This window comes from Schistocerca nitens, chromosome 2 (assembly GCF_023898315.1).
Source record: "Schistocerca nitens isolate TAMUIC-IGC-003100 chromosome 2, iqSchNite1.1, whole genome shotgun sequence".
Classification (NCBI taxonomy): Eukaryota; Metazoa; Arthropoda; class Insecta; order Orthoptera; family Acrididae; genus Schistocerca; species Schistocerca nitens.
In genome coordinates this window covers 26,585,416-26,606,552 of record NC_064615.1, presented here as the reverse complement: position 1 = coordinate 26,606,552, position 21,137 = coordinate 26,585,416, and the positions used below count along the sequence as shown (strand labels likewise).

At 44.8% G+C, this 21,137-nt stretch overlaps 1 protein-coding gene and 1 pseudogene across 1 annotated transcript in view; one reads left to right on the top strand and one right to left on the bottom strand.

Annotated features, from left to right (window-relative positions):
* Positions 1–21,137, top strand: part of LOC126234245 (uncharacterized) — a 167,384-nt gene that overhangs the window by 31,303 nt on the left and 114,944 nt on the right. The window lies entirely within an intron of this gene.
* Positions 17,988–18,105, bottom strand: LOC126238386 (5S ribosomal RNA; annotated as a pseudogene).

Sequence of the window (21,137 nt, the reverse complement as noted above, 5' to 3'; positions counted from 1 at the left end):
CCTAGAACCGCACGGCCACTTCGGCCGGCACCAATTTAGTATTAGAGGGCAGCGTGGAGGGTAAAAACCGTAGAGGGAGACCATGAGATGAATACAATAAGCAGATTCAGAAGGATGTAGGTTGCAATAGGTACTGGGAGATGAAGAAGCTTGCACAGGATAGAGTGGCGTGGAGAGCTGCATCAAACCAGTCTCTGGACTGAAGACGACAACAACAACTATCACAAAATACCATTCAGTAACCACTAAACGAAGAGCACTTATCTCCCTTCAGATATCGGTTAGTGAGGATGTTTGTAAGGAGATCAGAAGAGCTGGAGATGGAAATCCGTCAGCAGAGAATGGCGTAACTCCACCAAACAGACATACAAAGTAGAAAGTATGTTTTAATGTTTGTTGCTGAACTGATCGTTCCATTTTTATGCGTAGCATTACTAGAAAGGATCACATGCATAGAAACGAGAATGTCTCACTCCAGTCTAGGTGAAGGGAATTTACTAATAAGCAGGCAGAGTCAGAGAATGTATTTATGTATGCTAACAATTTACAATCACACACCAAAAAAAAATTGGCTAACTTCCTTTTCCTCTGGAGTATATAGTTTCAGACACACACACACAGTGTTAATTTTTGAGTCGCCCCATTGTTTTAAACCGTCCCAAACTTGCGTGAGGCATATCGCTGTATTACGTTTGCCACACGGAACTCTGAAAAGAAAGACCAGTGTCTGTAGTAACAGAAGAACTCGAGTGATTCACATCGTGCTGCAAGTCTTTCCAGCTGACGCGACCTGAACAGTCTGCGTGTCCAGTGTCTTCAGAGAAATTGTATCGCGTAGCTGAACGTAGCGAGTGCGACCGTTATGTAGTGTCGTATTCATCTTGATGGTGACGGAAAACAGACGAGCGTGATACTGGTGTCGGCTCATAGTCTACTCCAAATCCAGAGGACGGGCCAGTATCAACACTGTACAAGCCGTCACTCCTTGAGCCATTACGGAGAGGTTTAGAATTGAAACCAAGACTGAGGCAGGGGGTCTAAAGATCAGGAATTTCAGCAACTGTAGGCCACTGCCTCTCCTCCTCTTGCCAGTCAAATACTGACGGTAAATTCTCCTTTTTACTACCAGGTTTTTTAACTAGCTGTCTCCGAGTCTAGATACATCACACACACGTGCTTGGTGATGTCAGGTATGATGCGGGTAAAGTCAGAGCCGGTTCGAGAACATATTTACATACAAGCGACTTATCATTTGGCGCTCTCTCCTCCTACCCCCCCCCCCCCTCCCTTTCCCCTCTTACACTTTCACTACTAATTGTGTTGCACACTGTATACAAATTTTGCGTCCCTCTCAGCTTCGCGCCCCAAGTGGTCGTTTGTGTCGGTTGGGCCTTAAAGCGGCGCAATATACAAACTCAACGATGAAAATGCCTTTAAAATAGCTGGTTTGCTGCAAAATAATAGTCACTGGCTCTTTCTGGACTCGTTTATTATTCATTATGCGTTTCGAGTTCTGCCCCATCTTCAGATGATCTGGAGACAAATTGATAATAAAAATTTTTTCTTTCTTTCTTTCTTTTTTTTTCAGTCGTGGAAGATTAGACAAGTGTCTTAAGAGGCCATATGCTAAAACATTATTGAACATCGAAAACATATAAAGCAAAATGCATACCATTCAGTACAAGGTGAATACACAACTCTGACAAGAATATCAATTTACGTCGAAAGAAACATAAAGTTTACTAGTACACACAGAAAATACACTCCTGGAAATTGAAATAAGAACACCGTGAATTCATTGTCCCAGGAAGGGGAAACTTTATTGACACATTCCTGGGGTCAGATACATCACATGATCACACTGACAGAACCACAGGCACATAGACACAGGCAACAGAGCATGCACAATGTCGGCACTAGTACAGTGTATATCCACCTTTCGCAGCAATGCAGGCTGCTATTCTCCCATGGAAACGATCGTAGAGATGCTGGATGTAGTCCTGTGGAACGGCTTGCCATGCCATTTCCACCTGGCGCCTCAGTTGGACCAGCGTTCGTGCTGGACGTGCAGACCGCGTGAGACGACGCTTCATCCAGTCCCAAACATGCTCAATGGGAGACAGATCCGGAGATCTTGCTGGCCAGGGTAGTTGACTTACACCTTCTAGAGCACGTTGGGTGGCACGGGATACATGCAGACGTGCATTGTCCTGTTGGAACAGCAAGTTCCCTTGCCGGCCTAGGAATGGTAGAACGATGAGTTCGATGACGGTTTGGATGTACCGTGCACTATTCAGTGTCCCCTCGACGATCACCAGTGGTGTACGGCCAGTGTAGGAGATCGCTCCCCACACCATGATGCCGGGTGTTGGCCCTGTGTGCCTCGGTCGTATGCAGTCCTGATTGTGGCGCTCACCTGCACGGCGCCAAACACGCATACGACCATCATTGGCACCAAGGCAGAAGCGACTCTCATCGCTGAAGACGACACGTCTCCATTCGTCCCTCCATTCACGCCTGTCGCGACACCACTGGAGGCGGGCTGCACGATGTTGGGGCGTGAGCGGAAGACGGCCTAACGGTGTGCGGGACCGTAGCCCAGCTTCATGGAGACGGTTGCGAATGGTCCTCGCCGATACCCCAGGAGCAACAGTGTCCCTAATTTGCTGGGAAGTGGCGGTGCGGTCCCCTACGGCACTGCGTAGGATCCTACGGTCTTGGCATGCATCCGTGCGTCGCTGCGGTCCGGTCCCAGGTCGACGGGCACGTGCACCTTCCGCCGACCACTGGCGACAACATCGATGTACTGTGGAGACCTCACGCCCCACGTGTTGAGCAATTCGGCGGTACGTCCACCCGGCCTCCCGCATGCCCACTATACGCCCTCGCTCAAAGTCCGTCAACTGCACATACGGTTCACGTCCACGCTGTCGCGGCATGCTACCAGTGTTAAAGACTGCGATGGAGCTCCGTATGCCACGGCAAACTGGCTGACACTGACGGCGGCGGTGCACAAATGCTGCGCAGCTAGCGCCATTCGACGGCCAACACCGCGGTTCCTGGTGTGTCCGCTGTGCCGTGCGTGTGATCATTGCTTGTACAGCCCTCTCGCAGTGTCCGGAGCAAGTATGGTGGGTCTGACACACCGGTGGCAATGTGTTCTTTTTTCCATTTCGAGGAGTGTAACTGTATGACTGAAGGGGTGTGCTGTTTACAGCCGAGAGATGTGGCTGGCAGAGTGTCCCACATATTACGGCTTGTTGATTCTAGGTGGTGTTACATCCCGTGGCGCTGCCGCTATGTGGTCGGCACGTTATTACAAGTGGTAATTTCAATACATATTGCGAAAATTACCTGACATTGTCAGAAGGAGAGCATTCGCTACGTCAGTGTAGAAAAGCTTCCAAATGGCAGTTCATACATATCCTGATTACTAGTTTCAGCAAATTTATGTTGCCATCTTCAGACCTACAAGTGTTACAAACATGTTACAAGGTTTATAATTATCGTACGTAATTTCGAAGAAAAGTTAACTCAGTATTTCTTACTATCGCATACGTTCATTATGAAGCCACTACGTATGGTACATTGGCATCTGGCCATTGAAGACATGGAGGTAAACTGTCACATTAAAAATATTACATAAAAGAAAGCACTAAAAAAGTTTATGGTGACTGCGCAGTCATAGACTAAAATAATGTTATCTCACAGAAAAGACACTCCCATGCAATACTAAGTATACTAAAATAAAAGACTGTATCAGTAAGATACAAAAATGTTAAATACATCAGATGGAGCACATCGACTGTTGTCATATCCGTGTGTGTTGATAACGGGTTCCGCACTGCCGGAAAGTTGTCAAAAAGACTACATAATATTACAGGATACCACCAGATGGTAGCAGTCAGCTGTGTAATAACATGTTATAGAGGAACAACTTTAAGCTATATACAAAGTAGACCATTTTGTTTACATCTACAATAAGCTTGCAAAATTATTACAACATAATGGAGCATGCAGTAATTTTTTCCGATATATAGATCGAAAAATATTTAGTGAAAACAATTTACGTTTTCGTTATGTTTGAAAAGACGTACCAGCATCAAGGGATAATACAATTTGAAATTCAAATACAGTGATAGCTAAAAATATATATAGAAAGAGTGTTAAGATACATGACGTCATACAATTACAAAATCTTCGAGACAACAGAACAGTATGAGGAGTGTAATCGTCTATATTATAATATTGACGACATACACAGACGCTAGAGCTATGATTGTCAGTGGTCAACATCTTATGCCGCATGCAAGATAGTAACATGTAGCAAAATAAATAAAAATAATTAAATTTATTGATTTTTTGAACAAACAAAATATGGATATGGAGCTTTAACTTTAGAGTTTTTGGAATGCTTTTAAGGACTGTAATGACTGGCTTTGAATGAGGACAAATTCAGTGCTGACTGAATTTTGCCTGCAATATAATGTACATTTCCTATTAACAATGTCGTTCTCGATTTATTCATAGTTCTCATATTAAACGTGGAATTAGTTCTTCTGCCATAATATTAATTCACTGGTCGCCGTAAATGTTCTTCTCTTTGTTGGCAGCGCGTATCTTCCTGAGGCGGCGTCGGTTTCTTTAGCGGAGACGGTGGAACAAAGTAATACAGTGCTACGTCGACTGAAATAATTCTTGTAGGACTGGAATATTTTTCTCTACTTTATTCAAGAGACAATAAGACTTTTCTTCCGTTCGTCGCACAGATCATTAATACTGACAACACAGATCATTAATACTGACAATATGGCTGCCTTGCAGCACACTTAAAAAAAAATCGCGTCCGTCACATAAGAGGTAACAAGCGAGAGTTTTTAGCTCCTTCTTAGAGAACGAAACAAAAGTGAATCAAATATGGACATTACAAAGATTATTTCTACATTCCTCTCAATTTAATCTTAGGCGCAGAATGTAAAGTATTGTATCTCTCTGCGTCGTAATGTGTCATTACAAACAGTAACAGTTACACATTGCGAAAAGATTCTTAACAAATGTGTTACAGCCTATAACATAATTATGATATATCTCATAAAAGTCTTAACTGGGTTACGCCAATGTGCGAATTTGTCTAACGCAATGAGTAAAAAGTTACTTATTACATTTATGAAACGGATTTAAAATTTGTCAATGTTGCTTACATAACAAGCAGGAAGTTCACTGAACGGCCAATTACGTAACGAAGGTATTAACAAAACATTACGTGTGACATAAAAATGTAGAGAAATCCAATCTAAAAATAGGTTTACACGTTAAAAATACCACGTGCAGGGTATAAGGACTTCATAAGTGCCACACGGAGTGGTCGCGCGGTTTGAGGCGCCATGTCACGGATTGCGCGGCCCCTCCCGCCGGAGGTTCGAGTCCCCCCCTCGGGCATGGGTGTGTGTGTTGTTCTTAGTATAAGTTAGTTTAAGTAGTGTGTAAGTCTAGGGACCGATCACCTCAGCAGTTTGGTCCCTTAAGCATTCACACAAATTTGAACATTTGTACTCGATAAATAAACCAAGATCTCGGTCATAGATCGATGAAAGCAATGGTAAGATGTAGGTCACTAATATGGATAATAAGACATGCTTATTGACCAGCTGCAGGAACAGGAAATCAAGTTAAAAAATGGTTCAAATGTCTCTAAGCACTATGGGACTTAACATCTGAGGTCATCAGTCCCCTAGACTTAGAACTACTTAAACCTAACTAACCTAAGGACATCACACACATCCATACCCGAGGCAGGATTCGAACCTGCGACCGTAGCGGCCGAGGAAATCAAGTACTCATAGTTTCGACAAGATGGCGCTACTACAGACACGGCTAAAACATTATGAATACACACGCTTTCTGCTTTAAAACTGAAATAACGGTGTGAGTGAGAAGCATATCAAAATCAGACGTGCAGGAAGTGTTTTCCAATCATATTAAGAGGATTCAGAGGTTTATAGCCGCCTGTGGACATCTATTCCAACATACTCTGGTTGTAACTGGACAGCAACTTTCCTAACAGCCTGCTTTAGTTATGTAATATCTGTGGCGGAAGTGAAGCATCTCGGTACCCATTATTTACCTTCCTGATTATGCCGAATCATAACTGCAAACCTTTAGGTATTTCGAAAGATTTGGATTTGTGGCATCTGCCATGTTGAAAAACGAGGGTATCTCTATCGTCTTGGTCAATGGACTAGAAAGGTTGTCATTAGCAACTCAAACTTAGTGTCGTTAATTGATGGCTGCATACGATTTGATCATAAACAGGTGGTCAGGACCAAGAGCCCATTTGCGAACTCGCGTAATCAAGGAGCTTTTTATCGGTTCCTGGGTTAGTGGCCCGCTTTGAGCCATCGTCCACTAGTTTAGACTCAAAAGGAGAAACGGAAAGCAGAGCTTTTACTGGAACGGTTCATAGCCGTTCATTCACGAAAAGGAGCCATATTATCAAGACGCATGTCCTGTAAGGTATGCAGAAGTCACGGCCCCATACAAACGTCTCTACCAAATGCACGTCACGGGGTACATTGAGAGGATTGGCGCAGGAATGCCGCATTTGGTCTCCCAACGCACTATAGAGCTTTACGTCTGTAGCGCTGCTTATTCAGCTGCTATGTTTAGTACGACAGTACTATTTCATTTGCGATATTTTTTTTTTTTTTAGAAGAGCGACTGTGGATTCAATTATGAGGGGAATTCAGTAACTAATGAAACACACTTCTTTTTGAAAGCAGGTTGCTTTTATCCAGGATTCCAATACACCATATTATTTCCCATTCTTTTGGCTACAAAATCCTATTTTTCAACGTAACCTCTGTTCAGTGTGACTGACTTACCATCTTACTGGAAGGGCCTGTATGCTCACATTGTACCACTCAACTGGTCGACGGCGGATACAACGTCCTACTGCATCAATAACCTTTTCATCATCCACATACTGATTCCCACGAAGAGCATATTTCATCGAGCCAAACAGATGGAAGTCGGAAGTTGTGAGACCAGGGCTGTAGGTTGGATGAGACAGAACAGTCCAATGAACTTTTGTGAACTCCCATAGGGTACGCAGACTTACGTGGAGCCTTGCTTTGTCATGGAGAAAGAGAACTTCGTTTGCATTTTTTATGGCGAAGAACACACTGAAGTCGTTTCTTCAATTTCCTGAGTGTAACACAACACACTTCAGAGTTGATCGTTGCATCATGAGGGAGGACATCAAACAAAATAATCCCTTCAGAGTGTCAGAGGGCCGTCTCTATGAGTTTACTGGCTGAGGGAGCGGCTTTGAACATTTTCTTCGGAGGAAAAGTTGTGTGGCCCCACACCATAAATTGCATTTTTTCCCCATTCGAAGTCACGAAGCCGGCCGTGGTAGCCGAGCAGTTCTAGGCGCTACAGTCTGGAACCGCGCGACCACTACGGTCGCAGGTTCGAAGCGCTACAGTCTGGAACCCCGCGACCACTACGGTCGCAGGTTCGAATCCTGCCTCGGGCATGGATGTGTGTGCTGTCCTTAGGTTAGTTAGGTTTAAGTAGTTCTAAGTTCTCGGGGACTGATGACCTTAGAAGTTAAGTCCCATAGTGCTCAGAGCCATTTGAAACATTTGATTAAATTGCTCCCTTTAATGCTTACATTTTCAGCACTCTCATATAATGGAATTTTGTGTCCTATTTTGGTTCTTATTATCAGCTCAAGTACGGAATATATGCAGTTTTGTGCAATAATTTGTACTCCGTTTTTAAAAGTTAACTGTTTAACTGAAATCTATATTTGAAAGAAACGCATGAAGGGTGGAAATGGAAAACGTTGTAACAGCTAATTTTGCAAAAAACGCGTTTTCATTGCTGTTGTGTTCACAATGCTCTTTTGCAATTTCCTGAGCTTGATACAGTTGCGAAATCACGGAGAAAGTATTTCAAACATGTTTTAGAAGATGGCGCTTGGTCTTTCTACTGAAATTCCAAAACTTAAATAATATAGGAAGTATGTTATTGACTGCGGCGGTACTAGTTAAAACTTACTGCTGTGTTTGTACATTTCTATTAACACAAATAAAACGCAATGCTTCGCAATAAAATCTTTCTTAATGGTACTTAGACCAATTGGTTTCTTAGTAGACACTTGGAACGTCCTTAATTTTGGATTGGTAGCTGTATAATTCTGTAGTTTCAGAATATCTACTCAATCAATTACGTACATGCAGAGATGCATTCTTTTTTCTTCCCCTGACAAAAGTGAGATCCTCGTTTAGTTTTAGATACAACGACGCTAGTACAGACGGAGCATGTGTCACATTCAGTAAGGATCGCTACGGGGATCACCTGTATCGTCTCCAAAGGAACGATCCTGTCATTCGCCTCAGCCGATTTAGACGAACTACATAAATCTGTACTTAGATGGCCGGCTGATGATTTGAACCCCCACACTTTTCGAATGCGAGGATATTGCTATAATTACCGTGCCACCTCACTCAATAAACACAACCTTGAGTTGTGACAAGAACGACTAAATAAGTCATTCAGTAAGACAGCTGCAAAGAGCAGAAATGTACACATATCGGAAGCAACTGATAAGACGTAGAGTGTACATTTATTTGGATCTTTGTTACTTTGGTTATCTCATTAATTACCAATAACACTTATGAATTCACTCCTTACAAGAATACTAAAAAATTATATATATGAAGACACTAACTTGTTCTCGAAAGAACTGTTTCATCAACAGTAACTGTTCTTTCGAGAACAAGTTACTGTCTTCATATATATAGTTAAAGGCTACCCAGCCATTGACCTTCGTCTGTGCGAATGCGCACAGGTTGCCCAAACTCTTACGGGAATCGCCAAAGCGTACGCGAGTAATGAGTGGGTGGGCAAATGTCTATAAGGTACAATACATACGTAGAATTGTGGACTGTTGGGAATGTGAGTCTCACGGGAAGCATGCAAGGGATAAGTCCCTACAGTCGCGCTATTCACCTGTGTCCTCGGTGGCTCAGATGGATTTTATTTTTTCAGAATGATGTAACAATAACAAACATAAACTGCTTCTAGCATTTTTTTTAAATAAATAAGACGATGACTTTATAAAATAAAATTTTTCCTGGAAACCGAAATAAGTGGACTTTTTTTTACATAATAGTGAAAAAAAATATCCTGCTTCTGTCAGTACAAAACAATAACGGTCTACGTTCCTCTTTTAGGCGCGTACCTCGCTAATCCCGTTATACCTCGCGTTGGTGTCGGGTACGTCTTCACGTGTGCTTGTGGATCCTCTCCACTGTCCTGGTCCTTTCTTGTTCTGATACTTATAGAAAATAATTACATTCTCCTACCCGGGACACCCCAACTGGGTGGGGGATCAAGCAAGGCACTCCCTAAAAAATTTGCGTAATATGTTCGATATCTCGGATGTTTCATAAGCTGTGAGTTATGTTCCTGTAGTAAGGCCCAAAAGTCAAGCACATTCTTACTGCCGTCTCGGAAAAGATAACGCACAGTCAAACCTCGAATCCAAGTCACTGCGTTTGTCTTCGTTCGGGGATAATATGTCCTATCTGGGAGAAGTGGTGTGCGTGGTTCTATTGTTTGCGGCCCCACTCGAAGGAGGAAGGCGATCATTTTTTTGACCAAACACCATACGTCCGCCGAAGGTCCGCATATCAGGCGATGCTCCTCAGTGTCTATAACATTGCACTGCGGACACAGTGGCTCGTCCGCCATATGAATTGTATGCAACCTGGAACGAGTCACGTATTTCCCACAGTGCGCGCGTTCCCGTGTCAAGGTGTGGGTGGTGCACTGTACGCCATACCACTGACCACGTAACTGTTGGTTGGCGGCGCTCTACGGCATTATTCGGCCGTCGTCGAGTCAAGATGTGATATATATCACGTGCCGTTGCCGTCCTGGTAGTCGGTAGTTCCATATGTACGTAACTGTGTTCCACAAAGAAGGTTCGCATATGGGGAAGCGATGGTGAGATGTGGGCCACAGCTACCGGAGCCGAACGAGAAGTGGAGCGAGTTCGTCTATCAAGGTGCCCGTCAGACTTGTCTGGTGTCGTGTCCACATCTTTATCATTGTGGTTACATAAATAGCCATTGCTCGGTCGCGTACGTGGACTGGTCCAAGACCTCCACGACTACGAGGAAGGGTGAGGGTTTCGTATCCTACCTTAAAAAGCAGACCTGTGCTCACAAAATATCCTAGTGCAGCCAGGATTCGGCGGGCCAACACCACCGGCATAGGAAGAACTTGTGCCAGGTGGGGGATGCGAGAGGCCAGATAAGTGTTGGCAAAGGTGACCCGTTGTATCATATCCAGTGCCCTTAACCTGTGACTTCGAACACTCGCACGAATTGTTTGCAGATGAAGTCTGTAACTCAGTGCCGCCGTGCGTCGAACGTCTGTAGTGAAGATAATTCCTTGGCATTTCATCTTGTTGATCGGCTGTAATGGTGCTACACTTCCTGTCGGGAGTCCTCTCCCGATGTTCATCGCTCCCGACTTTGCCATGTTCAGGCGACTTCCCGTAGCCATACAATACAAATTAATCCAATGCAGGGCCGCTCTTGCCTCGTCGCCTGTCCGTGCTAAAAACACTAGGTCATCTGCGTATGTTCGGCATATAAACTTGTTGTGCCTTATCGTCATTCCTTGGAGTCGATCCCGGAGCCCGCAAAGCAGCGGCTCGACAGCGATGGCATACAATATCGTTGACAGCGGGCACCCTTGTCTGACCGATCGTGAGATTGTGATGGGCCCCACCAAGCGTCCATTGATGAGCACTTTGGATGCGGCTCCTTGGAGTAGTCTCATGACGACGGTGACAAAACTTTCCGGAAACTTCATTTTCGTCATCACGTCCGTGAGATAAGCATGACTCAGCCTGTCAAATGCGCGATCGAAGTCTATCGATACCAATACACCCCGGAGACGACATGCTGAAGCCAGTGCGATAACATCGCGGTAGTCGCTGAGTGCCGTTTGTATATTGCTATCTTCTCGTAGCTGGGTTTGGTCGAGTGATATCACTTGTCATATTACGCGTTTAAAGCGTGCTGCAAGTATCCTGGCGTAGATCTTGTAGTCGCAATTAAGAAGGGTCAGTGGCCGGTAGGCCTGTATCCCTGTGCCGCCGGATGGTTTGTGGATGGGGATGATCATTCCTTCCACGAAGGAGGGTGGAAGAGGCACGTTGGGAGACATCAATTCGCAGTACATGGCAGTCCATCGTGGAATCATGAGATCTTGAAATGTACGATAGAACTCTAACGGAAACCCGTCGGGCCCCGGCGATTTGTGCGACGCTCCCTTATCAATCGCTTCCATTACGTCGCCAACTGTGATTTCACCTGTTAACTCCAGGTTGGCCGACTCGTCGAGACACGCGGAGAGCGTTCGTCGGACCTCATGAAAGGCTGCCTGATCGTGTTCCGCTTCTTCATAGAGATGACCGTAGTGTTCCACAAAAGCGTTGGCAATATCTTTTTGCGTTGTCATGCGGCGACCATCTGGCAGTACGACCGTCTGTATTAAGGTTCTGCGGCTACGTTGCTTTTCTCTGATAACGTGATACATCGACGGGGATTCTCCACGGACTCGTTCAAAGGCCCTTGTACGGATTGCGACACCCTCCAGACGGCGGCGCGTTATGGAAATTATTTGGGCCTGTGCTCGTTTTATACCGGCACGACGCTCCTGTGAAGGTGCTTGTACAGAAAGTTCGCGGAGCATCTTGAAATAAAATTCCGTCGTGTATCGTCTCCACATCATCTGCTCTTTTCCGTATGCAATTAACGCTCGGCGCAATGCAGTCCAGCCACCACTGCAACGTCGTCGGATATGTCGGGAGGCGTCGTTCACACACGTGCCAAGTGTCTTCGACTAAGCGTCTGCACTCAGGTTCCCTGAGGTGTGCTGTATTCAGTTTCCAAACACTGCGACTCCTCCACACTTGTTGACGACTCAGAGAGACCGTACATATATATGCTATGTGATCTGAAAAGGCGACAGGCCACAATTCCGCATCGAGGATCGCAGGTTCGAGACGACGTGTTACGTAAATGCAGAGTGACTCGTGACGTAGGTGTATCCACGTCTGTCGCCATGTATCTTCTCCCATGTATCAATGAGATTCATGTCCTCTATGAGTTGTCGCAGCTCCGGGCATGAAGTATATCGTGGGTGCTGATCTTTTGGTGCGAGCACGCAGTTGAAGTCGCCTTCAAATAAGACATGTTCATACCGACCTAAGAATAGTGTTGCGATCTCCTCTGCGTAGAATCGGGATCGGTCGCGCCGTCTGTCGGACCCCGACGGTGCGTAAATGTTAACGACCCGTACTCCCAGTCCTCGCGCTGACGGCAGGTACACCACGTCCTCGGCTACTATGCCGCTACGGAGAAGTATTGCTGTTCCGCTGCCGCCGTCGGTAGTTGATGTAATGTACGTATTGTACTCATTGAGGTCGGGGAAGCTCTCAACACATACTTCCTGCAGCAGAACGATGTCGACGTCTGACGCATGCAACATGTCTCGTAATAATTGCAATGTGACAGGCGTTCTGATCGTATTAATATTAATAGAGGCTGTTCGATATGCCTGCCGCTGTTCCTCAGTGCGTAAAGCGCACATGAACGCTTATGTTAATTTGTGTGCTTCTGCCCGGTGACATGCTGTCTGTGCGTCAGTCTGCATCTTCTGCGCGGTGGACGCAGCACTCGCCATGGCGGGTGCATCGTCGGTGTGGGGGTCAGTATCGGATTCGTCGGCCCAGTTCCTGTGCTGGAGGTCCAGCTCCCGTCGTGTCTCTCCTGCCGGGCTGACCGAAGGCGGTGGCGGTGCTGCGGTGGGTGGAGGGACTCCTTCCGTCGGCTTTCCGTCCGGTGTGTCTGTATTCAACCCCTGTGTAGCATGATTCGCGTCGTACTGCTGTGTGGGAGGTAGAACCTCCCGTTGCGCATCCGGATGCACTGTATCGACGTTACCCCCAAGTCCGTCTGACGTGGACTGCAGTAAGCAGGCATCCGACGGCACTAGCCGTCGTTTCTTGTGGCGCTTCGGCGATCGTTGTTTGCGCGTGTGCGCCTCCGTATCCGAGTGCGGAAGTGACTCCCGGTGCTCAGGGACGAAAGCAGCTGTCGGCACAACAGCAGGATCAATTTCCATTTCTCCTACCGATCCTTTCCGCTCGGTTAAGTGCGTCGTCGGCGCCGGAGCGGCAGAGGTGTGCGTCGTTTCGTCACTGGAGGCGGTCCCCGCCGCAGTCGGTTGCCGTAAACTGTCAGGATTTGGTAGCTGGTCATTCTTCGGGATGGGATCCGTTCGAAATGCGTCCGCATACGTTAGTGGCAGCGGCGTGAACGTGGACGGAGGCACGGGTTCGCCGTTTGGAACTTGCACTATCCTCCGCTGCATACATTCGGAACGGACGTGGCCCTCTTTCCCACAGCCTGAGCATGTTTTGGGTTGTCCATCGTATATGACTATAGCTCTGCATCCGCCGATGAACAAGTACGAGGGTACATGTTGTGTCAGTTCTATTCTGATTTGACGCACCCCATTGAGAACGGGGTAAGTCGTGAAGTTGGACCATTTTTCCTCAACGTGGCTAACCACTCTTCCATATGGGCGTAAGGCGTCAACGACCAAGTCAGGCGGAACCTCGAAGGGAAGTTCGAAAATACGTATGTTTCGTAAGCCCAGTCCTGCATGATCAATAGTTACTTCTCCAACATGTCCATCAGAGTGACGAAATTTGAGTCCATGTTTAGTATCTCGGATGATTCTGTCACATACTGCATCGTTAATCAGCTTGACGTAAACGACACTGCTCACTATGGAGAGGTGGATTCCGATAAGTTCGTTGTAGTCAAGTTTAACTTCGTCTCGTAGGAACCTTTCTATTTCGTAGGCTTTCGGTCGTCTCGCATATTCATTCGAAAAACTAATCTTGAGAGTCGACTTTCGGTATGCATGTGCCATTCTATATCGAGTCGTCTAAACGCACGAGTACGCCGAAAAGGTAAACAACCGCGCGAGCGCGAACTTTTCCGGCAGGGACGTAAACAGACGTCCGTGCCGTAGCACCGCCGAAGGCAGACCTGTAAAAAAAAAAAAAAAAAAAAAAAAAAAAAAAAAAAAAAAAAAAAAAAAAAAACAAACTGGAGATCCCGGGTTCGAGTCCCGGTCGGGGCACACATTTTCAGCTGTCCACATCGAGGTATAACAACAACACCTGTCGGCAGCTGAGGTTGTCAGTTAGTCGTCATTTACTAAAAAATTAGATTGTGGTTAAAAATAAGGAACATTATATTGCGTGTTGCATGTTGACATGTAAAGTTTTTTTGTCGGAAACGTTGTGTCGTAACGATTTTTTCTGTACTTTCGAACTTCCCACTTGTTCCCTGTGTAGCCGTTGCAGAATATATGTCACTGTCAAGAGGGACCGTATTATAAAGCAGTTGAGACCGCCTGGCACAACACAGCATCGTTCATCAGCACAACGGCACCGACATCCTGCGCGGCAGCGTCAGATACCGGCCAGATTAGTCAGGTATTCAGTGGAACAGGAAGAGCGGGGCGAAAACGGGATGTTCACGTTTGTACTGTGCACGGCCAACGCGGTAACAAAATTTAATGTGGCTACCGGTCTGTCGAGTGTCTAGGTTTTATTTCATTATGTCATCCTGGCCACTCACGTCATGCCCATATTACCAAGCAGGAACTGTAAGCACTACAAAATCAGGCGATCGGGCAAGGAAAAAAAAAAATTGGTCTCAAATTTAGATATTCCAAGCAACATGACAAGACATTATGGAAAATATTATCATTTGTTGCGACGTTCGCTTTTCTCTACACAGCATTGTTCAGCGTTAATTATGCTACGTTCCATGACAGCAAATTCAGCGTCGCGCTTCCAGTTGGACACAGAAAGCATATGTTTCCGAGGTATGTGTAGCCGATCAAAGAGTAATTTTTTTTTCATAGTGAAAAACCTATGTATAACGATTATTTCACGCGAAACATATTGCTTTACAAAGTACATGGCGCTTCAGGGAAAGAAAAAGAAGGTTGGAGTATATCGTCCCATCGCCATCGATTTCATTAGAGGTGGAGAGCAATTTTCGATCGGACAGAAATGAGGAATGAAGCAATGACGAATCTGTTAAAAAATGCACCCCGCATTCACCAAATCTATTTAGGAGAACTGCCGACAGAAGGAACCGGGCATCAAGTTTCTAAATGATCCTATCAATTAAAATTTATTATAGTTTTCCTAAGTGGTTTCAAGGAATGCAGAATGCTATCTTTAAGACAGTTACCTTTGCTTCCCTCCTTATTTCTGTCCGATCAGAACTTGTGCTCCATCGTACTCACTGTGTATTTTTTCTTCGTAAAGTATCATATCTCAATTTGCATTGAGCGTAATACATTAATTTAACCAACAATGATTTTTTATTCTCTTATAAAATGATTTTTGACAACACTGTTCAATAATTAAAAGAGAAAAACTTTTGAGGTCAGAAAATAAAGCCACATAGCGGCAAATCAGAGAAATACAATGTATGGGAAATATTTCAAGACCCGCTCTTTCACTGCCATCATAATTTCTGACATACGAGGAGGTGCTTTTTCTGGTACCGGTACACGTAAGGACTAAGCTATCTGCGAATCACTCATGACTCTCTCTTGAAACTTCAGTTCCACTAATTCGCCTCTTCCAGTTTCTAAACCCCAAAGAAGCTCTTCTGTATACCTTGTTGGACTAACACGCCTTGACGAATTCGCAGGAGAATGGCTTAGCCACAGCCTAGATGACGTTTCCAGAACGAATCTTTCAGTTCGCTGTAGAGCCCGCGTTGTTTTTGAAACGCTCCAATTTGCCAACTAACATAAATTACAGCTCCTTTGATTCCTGTACGCTATTCGGCTAAGTCTGTAGCCATCCCGGTTGCCTTCTTTCACCCGCGCAGTGCAAATTACTGTCCTAGTATCAAACAAGCATTTCTCGGTTGCGTTCAGAACGCAAATAGATTCCAGAACGTCTGGTTTACATGCCGTTTGTCTATGTTACTGTCTTGTGGCAACAACATACTCTACTTTCAAGTCATTTTTTTTATTTTCGTGTTGTTTTGTCTTTTTTGCGATTTCGTTTAATAAGAACGGTATAAAATACAACTAAAGTTATACAGTTTCAAATCTGTAAGCATAACATTTACAATGGAATTGTAAAAGTGACCCAACTGCATCTTTCTTTCCTTTGCTAGTGCCGCTGTTTCGATTGTTGTTTCTTGTGCATGTTACTACGTAACTATTTCAAATGTAATTGCAGCAACAGAATCACTGCTTCCCTTCTCTCTCTTTTTTTTTTTTTTTTTTTTTTTTTTTTTTACTGCTAGCGCACAAAAAGAGAAACGTCTGCGCCGCGTCGATTGAGGTAGCGTCTGAACTTTCGACTTTATTAAAAAACACGTCATTTATGACAGATTAGTACACCCGAGAAGTGTCTAAAACTGAGGTTCTCCGTCACCTACTAGAATCACAATAGCTCACAAGTGCCTCAACTCCCCGTAATCTACTCGAGCGTTATTCGATCCATACCGATGAGCTATGTGTTGCAAGCGTACTTCCTCACACGTATCTCTCTCAGCCACGAGCCTGCTCTGCGAGCCCACTTCAGACACGTTTTCTGCGGGGAAGATGGTCTGTTACCTTCGTTCTATCAGAGCACTATGCTTTTTTTTACTGACTTACAGGGTTCAGCCACATCAAGATGGGGGATGCGTCAGCTGCCCACTGTGATACTGCAAGCTTAATGTAACTGACGGGCCGGCCGCTGTGGTCGAGCGGTTCTAGGCGCTTCAGTCCGGAAACGCGCGACTGCTACGGTCGCAGGTTCGAATCCTGCCTCGGGCATGGATGTGTGTGATGTCCTTAGGTTCGTTAGGTTTAAGTAGTTCTAAGTTCTAGGGAACTGATGACCTCAGATGTTAAATCCCATAGTGCTCAGAGCCATTTTTTGTAACTAACATCTGTGTGATCCGTTTGTAAGATTTTTAGACAGCAGCCTTCTCATGTAGTTAATGCTAAAAACAGTGTCGTTATTTCTTTACTGGGGAGAAATGACCAAATGTTTATTAAGATTTCTATTAATGTGCAGTAAGTGAATTTTTCAAGTTTTTTAAAATGACGACCTTTTTTAATACCAGTTCATTAAGAAGTGAGCATTCAGCGACAATTTTTTTTAATTGTACTTCAATATTTATTTCGTCATTTGTACGATCATGTTCTAATTTCATATAAGTCTCTCAATCTAAATGGTTGTAACGTTACGCGTATTTAGCGAGTTAATTGGCAGCCCAGTCTTGATACAAGGTAAGATGAATTTGTTATACGGCTGAGCACTAGCGAGCTCAGGTCTCAGGGCTCGCCGTAACAGTTCCGGCTTACGGCTAGGTGACAGGTACGAGCTAGTCCAAGTACCAAGACTAGCAGAGTCGCCGGAAATAGGGGAAATCCTAGTACAAGGAATTTTGAAGGCCGTCGCTCGGATGGCCTTTGTACAGGAGACAATGCTCCAAGACATGACGGAGTGTCATACAAGCTGAAAGATGGCGTCTTACAGATCTTTGAGAGTCTATAATAATTTACAGTCAAATATTAGTGCGAATCTGAAAACATGGACGATCCTAGATAAATGAGATGCATCCACTGACACAACTAAAATAAACTAAACTCCTCCAGAACAGGCCATGAAGGCCCAACGGTACCGACCGTCCGCCGTGTCATCCTCACCCACAGGCGTCACTGGATGCGGAAATGAAGGGCACGTGGTCAGCACACCGCTCTCCCGGCCTTATGTCTGTTTCCGAGACCGGAGCCGCTACTCCTCAGTCAAGTAGCTCCTCAGTTTGCCTCACAAGGGCTGAGTGGACCCCGCTTGCCAACAGCGCCAGGCAGACCGGATGGTCACCCTTCCAAGTGCTAGCCGAGCCCGACAGTGCTTAACTTCGGTGATCTGACGGGAACCGGTGTTACCACTGCGGCAAGGCCGTTGGCCTCCACTAACACAACAGTATTTCAATATATTTAAAAGTAAAGATGCTAATATTTCACCGTGAATAAACATTTACACAATGAACCTCGGAATCAACAACTTTTAACCGCTTCATCCGATTTCAACAAACGACATCTCAGATGGCCGCACTACAGCACTGCACTGTAGCTATCAAGCATGAAAGCTACGTATCTGTATCTATTTTATTTCTTAACTCATTACGTTTTTTTATATCTTTTCATTATTAAACTATTGGTCAGAACATCGTATCCTGCACAATCATACAGCATGAATATCTCACATTTTGCCATATTGTGCATTTATTTAATGAATAGTTTTTACTATTTTGCCAGTAAATTTATTTCAACGGTAATTACAAACGATATTACGAGGTTTGTCCTGAAAGTAAGTTCCGATCGTTCGCGAAATGGAAACCACAGTGAAAACCAGGAACATTTTATTTCCAACAGTTAGGTAAACCTTCCACCTACTTCTCTACATAGTTGCTGCTCCAACTTCGAGTGTTGTCGTAGTGTTGTATCAACTTTTCAATATCCTCGTCATAGAAGGCAGCCGCCTGTTCTTTCGGCCAGTTATCTGCACTGGTCTGCAGCTCGTTGCTGTGGAAAAAATTTGTCTTCATAGCCAACGGTTCTTGTGAGCAGAGATGAGACTCAGGGGGCGGGCCAATTACGGACTGTATTGTGGGTGATCAAACACTTCTCATCGGAAACAATGCAGGAGCGTCTTCATTGCCCCTGCAGTGTGCGGCCGAGAATTGGCATGAAGAAGGAATTGCTCGACAGTTGTGTTGTGTGGGCTGCATGACACAGGCGAAATCTCTAACCAGGCCCTCATACTCGACTATGCATCTTTACGTGCTCACTGGTCACTCAAAACTGGAGACAGCGACGCGACACGATGGACGGTCATACTAGAGACACTGCCCAACACATCTGTGCAAAGCTTTACTAGATTTTCACAGTGGTTTCCATTTTGCGACCGATCGGAACTTACTTTCTGGACAACCCTCGTACAAAAGCATGGTAATTTAAGAAGTGGTCAGTCACAAGGATTAGCTGACACCACCTTTCTAAAAGAGTACCAAAAGTGCTTCTGACAAGCAGGCGTAAATAATTGCTTAAGCCTTGATTTATATTTATTGGGAACGCTCTGAGTGTGGCCGAATGTTTATAACAGTTATTTATTTACATATTGTTTTAATGTATTAATTTAGTCTCGAAAGTGCTCAAGATGAGTCAAATCATGCCTGTAGCACGTAAGAACGTTGTATTTTTGTAGGGAATGGCCTTCAGCCAATGGGAAAGTAGACAGTCGCGGAACACTAGAGAAGTCAAGCGAAAACTCGCACTTTTCGAATGAAGAGCTCAAAGGAGCGATTCTGGACATCTTTAGGCAAGTTCTGGAAAGAGACAGACCTGCCTGTGGTAACGAGTATTCGATCGTGGAGATGCTTGATTCTGGGTGGTGAACGGCCGCTACCAAACATTAACTTCTGAAAGAACTTAGTATTTCGAGAGGTCTGAAAGTACTGCAGAGTAAGACTCCAACTATTTCCGCTTGATTTATGTAACTGAGAATAAACAGAGTACGAGTAACTATTCTTTGTATCACATGTGTTAATTTGTGAATCTCCATGTTGAGCTCTGAAATATTTTGAGCTGATGAATATTTCGTGTATTGTGATGACAAAATGAACTTAGTTTTCACGTATCTTTGATGACTATTAAGTTCAGGTATTATGCTACCATTCTTCTAAAGCTCGCAACGTAACTGTACTGTATTTGACAAGGGTATTTTCTGTCTGTATTTTATCTGAATACCGTAGGACCACTCCCCATTTATTTGAGATGTGCTTTCTGGAATAAAAATTATTCAGCATAATCCTGTGTCGTATACATCAGTTACAGACGTTAGAATAGAACCCTTTATATTAAATTATTCATTTAGTTTTTTATTTCATATTTCTGTGTATTAACTCGCAGTTTTAGCCAATGCATAGACTATTAGACAGCATGATCATAGCTACAGTTTATTATCTGCTGCGGCTCGGCCCTATGACTACGAGTACATCGAACTATTCTTTTCTAAAAAGAATCGTGCTAGCCCAAGTACCCAAAGTACGAGTAACCACAGGTAGAAACGTAACTGGTTTCAAGAATGAGATTCTCACTCTGCAGCGGAGTGTGCGCTGATATGAAACTTCCTGACAGATTAAAACTGTGTGCCGGACCGAGACTCGAACTCGGGACCTTTGCCTTACGCAGCCAAGTGCTCTACCAATTGAGCTACCCATGCACGACTCACGCCCCGTCCTCACAGCTTTGCTTCTGCCAGTATCTCGTCTCCTACCTTCCAAATTTTACAGAAGCTCTCCTGCGAACCTTGCAGAACTAGCACTCCTGAAAGAAAGGATATCGCGGAGACATGGCTGAGCCACAGCCTGGGGGATGTTTCCAGAATGAGATTCTCACTCTGCAGCGGAGTGTGCACTGATATGAAACTTCCTGGCAGATTAAAACTGTGTGCCGGACCGACACTCGAACTCGGGACCTTTGCCTTTTGCAGGGAAGTGCTCTACTCACTGAGCTACCCAAGCACGACTCAATAGTGCTAGTTCTGCAAGGTTCGCAGGAGAGCTTCTGTAAAGTTTGGAAGGTAGGAGACGAGGTACTGACAGAAGTACAGCTGTGAGGACGGGGCCTGAGTAGTGCTTGGGTAGCTCAGTTGGTAGAGCACTTGCCCGCGAAAGGCAAAGGTACCGAGTTCGAGTCTCGGTCCGGCACACAGTTTTAATGTGCCAGGAAGTTTCGTAACTGGTTTGCTCGTATGAACTGCTGTTTAGGGGAGCAACTTGCTCAGCAGTAACCATTAGATACTGTCGTATGTTCAGTTTATCATCCGCTATGTTATCAGCTAAATCTATGTGTCTAACTTTACGGTATCAAAGCTGGAGACAGTCACAGATTATAATTATGAAAGAAACATATTTTTGTGAAATTTCTAAAACATG